This window comes from Tauraco erythrolophus, chromosome Z, assembly GCF_009769465.1.
Source record: "Tauraco erythrolophus isolate bTauEry1 chromosome Z, bTauEry1.pri, whole genome shotgun sequence".
In the NCBI taxonomy this organism is placed as follows: Eukaryota; Metazoa; Chordata; class Aves; order Musophagiformes; family Musophagidae; genus Tauraco; species Tauraco erythrolophus.
The window spans coordinates 65,662,703-65,671,540 of record NC_141496.1 but is presented as its reverse complement, the minus strand read 5'-3'; positions in this window follow the sequence as shown (position 1 = coordinate 65,671,540).

Sequence of the window (8,838 nt, the reverse complement as noted above, 5' to 3'; positions counted from 1 at the left end):
ACCAGCACTGTAGCTTTGTCGTAGAAGGCCACTAAATTAGTCAGGCACGACTCGCCCCTAGTGAAGCCATGTTGGCTGTCACCAACCACTTGGTTATTTTTTATGTGCCTTAGTACAGCTACCAGGACAATCTGTTCCATGATTTTACCTGGCACAGAGGTAAAGCTGACTGGTCTGTAATTTCCCGGGTTGTCCTTGGTCCCTTTTTTAAAGATGGGGCTTGTGTTCGCCCTTTTCCAATCTGTAGGAACCTCACCAGACTGCCAGGACCTCTCAAATATGATGGCTAGTGGCCTTGCAACTTCAGCCGCCGATTCCTTCAGGACTCGTGCATGTATCTCATCAGGTCCCATGGACTTGTGCACCTTCAGGTTCTCTAGGTGTTCCCGGACCTGATCTACTCCTACGCTGGGTGGTTCTTCACTCTCCCAGACCCAGCCAACATCCTCTGTGATTTGGGTGGTGTGGTTCAAGTGGTTGCCAGTGAAGACTGAGGCAAAAAAGTTGTTGAAAATTTCAGTCTTCTCCATGTCCTCAGTAACCAGGTCACCTGTATCCTTCCGGAGAGGCCCCCACATTCTCTCTCGTTTTCTGTTATAAAATCCTTTTCTGTTATTTCTAATATCGCTGGCCAGATTTGACTCTGTCAGGGCCTTAGCTTTTCTAACCTGGTCTCTGAGTGCACGAGCGACTTCCTTGTACTCATCCCAGGTTACCGGTCCCTGCTTCCATGCCTTGTGTATTCCCCTTTTTCATTTGATTTTAGCCAGGAGTTCTTTGTTTATCCACATAGGTCTCCTGGTGTTTTTGCCTGATTTCTTCCTTTTAAGGATGCAATGCCTTTGAACTTGGACAAGATGATCCTTGAAAGTCAACCAGCAATCTTGGTCTCCCAGTCCTTCCAGGGCTTTATCCCATGGCACACTACCAAGGCTATGTGAAGGTGTTCCCATTCCTGGTAACCTGAAATCTATGGACTGGCTGAGACTCTCAAAAACCAATTTGCAAAGCCAGCAAAGAGAGTTACTTCAGCTTCATAGAGAAATCGTATGTGTTACAGTTGGAAGAGATCATCATTGTCAAGGCAACATCTGCACTAGAAGAGAGAAAGGTATCTACGAGCTCGGGTGCTTGCAAAGTCATGTTTGCTGCACCCAAGTATTTTGCAAAAGTAGGTTCCAGGAGCATCTGTAGTTTGGCCGTAACCAGTCCTAGTCTGATGAGCAGAGTTGCCTTCAGATCTTCCTTTCCTCATCTGCTCTGTCCTCCCACTCCCTTTGTGTCACAGCATCTCACCCTCCCTCAGCCTGTAAAGCAGCTGTCTTTGCTGATCCTGCTTTACCACTGCTTCGGAGTCTCCTGGCATTCTCAGTAATTAGCTGAAAATTTCTGGTACTGGTTTTTAGTAAATTGTATTGCTGCCTCCAGATTCTGCATCCTGTATGTTTTTTTGTGGTCATTTTCTCCTTGTACTTTCAATTACTGGTCACAGCTCTAGCTTCTCCATCTTGTGTGCCTGCACACACAGCTTACACCATGGTGCACAAAACCATGTGACCTTCAACTGTGGTATCTCCTTGCATCAGCTTCATGTTTTTCATGCCCACAGTGCTTATCAACTGATGTTGGAATGATGGTACACTTCAGAACAGATGGAGTCTTATTTATGCTAAAGATGGTCTTGGCTTTTCAGAGGCAGTGGCACTGCTAGAGCTTTTGTCCAATTCTAGCCTTTGCTAACCTTGGTAGGTTTAGATTGCTTTATTTAACAGAATAAGGATCTTCCTTTGTCATTTACTATATCCACAAAGCTATGCTTTTTCAAACATGCAGATAGAATGTGCGTCATCAGTTGTAAAATATATGTTCTGCCTAACACAGTCTTATGTGCTGGCTTTTGTAGTGGATTGCACGTTACACCTCACTATGCCTCACAGTGCAGTTTCTCTTTCTAAAAGAACTTGTGTACCACCAGACTTCTTACACCTAGAACCAAATTTAGCAGATTTTCATTTTAAATGAATGGCTGACGGACAACTTAGAGAGGTAAAGTGCCATCCTGGCACCAGTAGAAGAGTCTAAATTAATAGCTGTGCAGATGTCCGATTGGGAAAGCAGAGGCTGATGGTATATTGAGTATCAGATAAGCAGTGTTATCTGGTTGCACTGGTACCTTATTGCATGTTGTGTTGACTTACTAGCATATAAACCTTTCCTCCAAGCTTCTAGTTAGCATACTTTATTTCAGGTTTACTACCAGCTAAAGATAGCCTTATGCTAGCTCATTTTGCCATAGCAATTTAGCCAGGTATTTCAGCTTCTGTGGTGGAAGAAGGTACCATGTTGATAGACATGGTGAACCTTCTTTACTGCAGCAAGGATTATAGGAAAGATTTGTGGTTATGCCATTCTCCATGCCCAGTAAGGCTGCCACTGGCAAAGAGACAGCAGGAACAAGTGGAGGATTTTTTCAGTACATCTTCATTATTTCTTGAAGCCATTTATCCCTCATCTTTATTTCCTTATTTCTTCTCAGACTTCATACATGACATGTTAATAGCTTGCACACACATATTCCAGTAATTTCCCCACTGGTATATTCAGCTGCATTTGTACCTTTTTATTTTATACATACAATAATGTAGGCAACTATAACTGTGCTTCAGCTCACAGGAGGAACTACCCACTAGATCTCTCAAACCACTGATTTCCTGTTTTGCATAATTACCCCGCATTTATGCTACAAGTGATCTTTCATAAGTGGTGATGCTGTAGCAGAAAGGCAGCAATAAACCTCAAATAACAACATTCACTGATGTCAATCCATCCTGGAGTCATAGTAATGTCTGCTGGTGTGGCCTTGGGGAAGCAGTATTGGGTCAGCAGTATTATCTGAGCTGTCAAAGTAGTTAACGTCTGTATGATTTGATAATTTTTTTAATATGTAATACATTGCTGTTGAACAGCTCCACAGTGAAAATAGAATGATTTCTGTATTGGTGTTGCTTTTACATTTGCTGCTGCTGCTGAGGAAGCATAGCTTTTGAGTGTATCCTCCTTCCTTCTTTGGCTTAAAGTACCTGTGTCAAATCTATGGAGGGAAACAGTGAGATAGAAGGAGGTTTGTGGGGGGGTATCTCCCAGGATGTTTGTCATGGAGGGCTGTGCTGAAGGATGCCTGAACCTATTCAAATTGGGGTCCTGGGTGTTGTCATGAGCTCAGTTGGTGCTGGCAGGCCATGGCTTAAGTGTCAGAAGAAACGCTGTAGCATAGTCACAGTGCAAGAATAGTAGAGCCACTTTGCATCTCCAGAGGAATGTATACTGAGAAGTGAGGTGCCTGAGGCATACAGAGAGGCAGGCACCCAGAGATTTTCAGAAAGGTGAAAAACATATTCTAGCTGGAGGACTTTTCATATGCATGAAAGGTTCTGGGAAGACTGGAGGAAGCAATACATGAGTGTCCTACACTTCAGGTGGTGGTAAGATAGCCTACAGGAAGATTCTACTGCAAGAGAACAACATCCCCAAGTAAGTCAGCAGATGAGAACAAGTGAGAAAGTTGTGAGGTGGATGGATGAGACTCTCATTGTTCTGAAATAGACAGTACCATGTACTAATGTCTCTTTGATTTTTTTATCAGAAATAGTCTATTTAATACCACAGCATTGAAAACAGTGACTTCCACAGAATAGCTGCACCCCCTGGACTTGAGCTCTGAGAGACACATGGAGATCTGCCTTTGTGCAACCCAACATTTCTAGTGGGAGTGAGCTTGCTGCAGGTTAGTCAACTGTCACTGCTGCATGAAAAGCATCCAGTCAAGAAAACAGATATCCAAGTGGTTTTGACTCATGTGGTGTTACAGATAGGAAGTGGGGTAAAAATAAAAACAAACTGAGGTGGTCTGACATGCTTAGAAAGGCATGTCGGAATAAGAACCAGAATATGCAGCATTAAGGAACAAAACTGATCTCTTTTCAGGTACAGGAACTGATTAAATCTTTAGACAGGACTGAGTTTGTGTGGCCAGGAGAAACATATTCACCAAACCATGTTTGCTAGGGTTTTGGAGGATGTTTGATTTTTTTGTCAAGGGGTTTATAGGGAGATTGTGCAAAGAGAAGTTAAGAAGCAATTCAGAGCTTATTTGAGTACTAGGAGCCTAGGCCATCATGTAGTCTTGTTCAGTAACTGAAGATAAACTTCTCAGTTCCAGAGCTGAGGCCAACAAGTGAAACAAGAAGAAACTATGCTCAAAACAAGAAATGGAAATAATTATTAATGCAACAAAGTAGTAATGAAATGAGATACATAGCATACTGTTTGTATGGCTTACCATCTTAAAAAAAAAAAAAAAAAAAAAGACCCTTAACGGTTAGCTGTGGTAGTTTTGTGTAGTAATTAGAAAGTATTTCTTATAAAATTCCTATGATAATCATATTGGAAGAAGTAATTACGCATACTGGTGCTGCTACAACATGTGGCTTTGCAGCATTTGAAGTATTAGTTATCTTACAACTTACTCTTGCTGTGCAATTTACTGACCTGCTGTTGGTCTTAGGCCATATCCCCTTCTGTGCACAAAGAGTTATTAATACTCTTTTGCAACACAATTCCAATTTGCATGGCCTTATGAAATTTTGCTATGTCATTTTCCTTCCAAAGAGCAAGGCCAAATTTAAAAAAAAAAATATTTGCTGCAAACTGCCCTTCATCTTCCTCTGTACACCATGGCAGCTTGAGGCAGTATCGGCAGATTTAAGGAGACATAGCAAGGAAAGGAAGTTGCAGAGCATGAAAGCTTTTCTTTTCTAAGACTTCAACATGGAGAATGATCCATTAGCAACAAAAGGAGTAAATCCAGTTGAGAACTACAAATGATACAGCAGCAAGAAACAAAGATGTCAACTTTGGTCTTGGATGACTGCTCACTCACATACTGAAGTAATTCAATCACCAGACCATCTGTCTGTGTTATGAATGGAGTGTCTTGTTCAACAAATGAATGATGTTAGCAAAATATTTAGTGAGCTTTTGCACTCCACAAAGTCATTAACTGTACACAAAAGAACAGGACATCATAACTTTTGTAGGGTTTGACATTTACTGACCAATATCAGTACCATATGCTGAGAAATTCACAGAGAACACAACACAAATACTCATTACGGTAATGTGTTTCTAGGCCATCCATTTCTGCATGCCCTCATTTTTGTGTAAAGTCCTCAAAAAGTCAAGTTTCATCAATTTATTAATAGAAGTAGAGCAAAACAAATAGAGAATTACTACATGATTTGAATTTACCCCAAGAGACTGAAGCAGGAGGAAGAGCCAGAAGCACAAGCCTTCAGGCTAACCAAAGGTCACTGTGGAAAGGTAAACTGCTGAATTCATCCTGAGGTAGCAGGTACAAATGCTATTTCGCAAGAACTCCATGCCTGAAGTGAAAGGTCTAATCTGTCCTAATCCATTAAGAAAAGAACTGATGATCTGCTTTCGTAAATCTTTCTCAGGGTATCAGAAATTTGGAGCACAGACAAGATTTGCTCATGCTGATGAAGGAGCTGTGTTGGGTTTATGTGGTGGGTTTTGGTAGCAGGGGAAGAGCTACAGAGCTAGCCCCTGTTACTAGCTGCGAGAAGCTTCCCCAGCTCCAAGTCAGATCTGCCTCTGGCCAGGGCTGAGCCAATCATCGCCCCCATGATTAACATATTTAAAAGGACAAAGAAACCCGCGCCATGCAGGTCCTGCAGCAGAGAGAGGGGGCAGGAGGGGGCCTAGCTGCCAGATAGTACTGCTGATAGACTGGAGAAAACCTGGTGAGATTGCCATCTCTGAGCTGTTTCTTAGAGACCTATGTAATGTTCATGGATGCTAATAATGTTGCAGAAAGTGTTGAATCTTTTACAGTCCAGCTAAAGCTCTGTGGCACAGCCATGACATTAGGTAATAGCCTTCCACCCCACAGATGTTACTAGTCCTGGCATTGCCATCAGGTGAATGAGGCTGGGAGCGCTTTTCTCCACAGATAGAGCAGTGCAGATGGACTGTGTGAGGCACACTGGTCAAGCAGGAAGAGTGTCTTGCTTGGCATCATCCTTTCTGCCCCATAGGTAGCAACATCCGTGGAAACCAGACTCTATGAGAAGGAATGTGGTGTGTAGAAGGATATTTCATTTGTAAGGGAAGTTTCCACGTGAGTTGTGCATGAATGGCATTATTTCACTGACAGGACATCTAAATTGTGGCAGATGAAGATGTAGCTGTAGTGGTTTGTGTTTGAGTAGAAGCAAGGCAGGAGTTTACATCCTAAGCTTACTTGGTGAGACAGGGAACTGTTGCTCTGTGTGGCTAACCTAAGAATACGCAGCTGTGGCTGCCATTATTACATGGTACTTTACAACATCTTACACCTCAAGTGGTAGATAAATGGTACCTACCTACCTGCTACTGTTTCTGGACTTCTCAAAAGCTGCCCTGTGCGTTATTATATACCACAGCTTAGTGGGGCAATTTCCATTTCCCTGGAAATTCTCTGGGGAGATGTGTAATATGCCTTTTGAGTAGCGACTCCAGCTGCTATACTTTGACCCCTGAAAGACGACCATCTGTTACTCGAAGCACCTGCTCTGCAGTTGGCAGTGTTGAGCAAGTATACAAAGAACCTGATAAACAGGAGTATATCATGGATAAGCAAAGGACAGAGGATACAGAGAGCACTTGTTCTTCAGAAAATTTCAACTCCCAGTGAATACATGTAGATTTCAGTGCTACCTTTGCTGGGCTGTCCTAGGACACTGTTGTTGATGCAACAGATGCGTCGACAACCTGATGGACAAGAAAAATAAAAAGTGACATCGAAGTGTTGTCATAAATAGAGGTAGATGGGAAAAGATAATCCAGAAAAAAATAATGATCTTCCCCTTATTGCTAGTCACAGGGTTGTCTGTAGCAAACAGAACATGTTGCGGAAAGAATCTGTGGCTGAAGCCCAATAAGAGAAAAGGAAGGGAAGAACAAAATGAAATCAGTACGAGACAGCGAGAGCGGGCCTGTGAAACGCATAGATAACACCACCAAACAGAAATTCTACATTTCCTGCCTCTAAGTGGCAATCCCTCTCCCAGCTGCGTATCCAGACTATGTGCTTACATTGAAACTTTCTCTCGCTTCGTAGCTGTCTTCTCCCAGTCAAACTAGATGAAATCAGTCCTGCGTAATCTGAGCATCTCATGCTGGCTATGCAGCCTAGATCCTGTCTGGGACTTAAAACACCATGCACTATAGAATCCATGTCCTCCCTGTGAAAAGAGTATCCTCTGAGCCATTGCAAGGCTGTGTGGGCCATGGCGTGGCTGTGTCATAAGCTAGCAGACATAGGAGAATGTGTTTTCATCTTGAACACTGTGTAGTACTTAATATGTTGTATCACATTTGCTTCAAAGTCCAGCTTGTTCCCTCCCTGTAAAAATGTAGCCTCCAAACCAGAAAAAAAAACGTGTCCTTAGCTGCTCCTCACAGGACACGCCTTCCAGACCTTTCATCAGCTTCGTTGGCTTCCTCTGGATGCATTTAAGTGCCTTAACATCCTTTTTCAATTGTGGGGCCGAGAACTGCACACAATACTCCAGGTGAGACTGCACCAACGCTAAATACAGCAGGATAATCACTTTTTTTGACTGGCTGGTTATGCTGTTTTTGATGCACCCCAGGATGTGGTTTGCCCCCTTGGCTGTCAGGGCACACTGCTGACCTACATTCAGCCTGCTGTCCACCAGCACCCTGCCGTGGTTTAGCCCACCCAGCACCTAAAGTACCACACCGCTGCTTGCTCACTCCTCCCACCCCTTCCTGCCCCACATCCAGTGGGGAGGGGAGGAGAAAAACGCAACAAAAGGCCTGAGAGTTGAGATAAGAACAGGGGTCTCTCCCTCATGCCCTTCTTGTAAACAGCAGTAACACTGACTAGCTCCCAGTCAGCAGGGACCTAGCCAGACTCCCAAGACCTTTGGTAGATGATTGAGAGGGGTCCTGCTGTAACATCTGCTGTCTCCTTCAGTACTCTGGGATGAATCTCATCTGGCCCCATGGACTTAGGAACATTCAACTGCTACAACTGGCCCCTTACAATTTCGGAGTCTACAAACAGAAGGTGACTGTTTCCACAGTTGTCGTCTTCCAACTCAGAGGACCGGGCAGCCCGAGGTCTATTGTCAGTATTAAAGACTGAATCGTAAAATGCATTGAATGCCTTTGCTTTTTCTTCATCCCTACTTGTCAGGGATGCTTTACTTTTTGGTGTTTAAAAACATGTGTGTTGAAAGGGCTTGCCAATACACAGCCAACTCAGTAACACTACAAGGAAAGACAAAGTTTTCATAATGTCAGTTTGAAATAATTCTGACACTTCTTTAATGTGTGCTATCTTTCCACAATGCTGCAGAAAGTGTATTTTGAAAAGTATATATTTGAGAGCATGTTTTGCTAAAAATTAGCGAGAAATGTATACATCAATAGATTTCTGATAGCCTAGAATAATTTTCCACATTTTAAAATGAAATAGTGACCAATTAAGCCGCAAAAGAATTCCTACTTTCATTTACTTTCTTAATGAAAATGTTAAAACATAAAGGGCATTCAGTGTCAGTAAAACTAGGAACTTCAGAGTTTTGTTTTTCAGTGAAATAAAACTTCAACATGAAAATCGAACTGATGTAGCATTACTAAGACACTTTCTAATCTGTTGTAAAATTAGATTACTAAAATATAGAGACACATGCAAAAGATTCCAGAAGGTTCGCTTGACCTAGAATGAAATAAGGCTACCCTGCACAA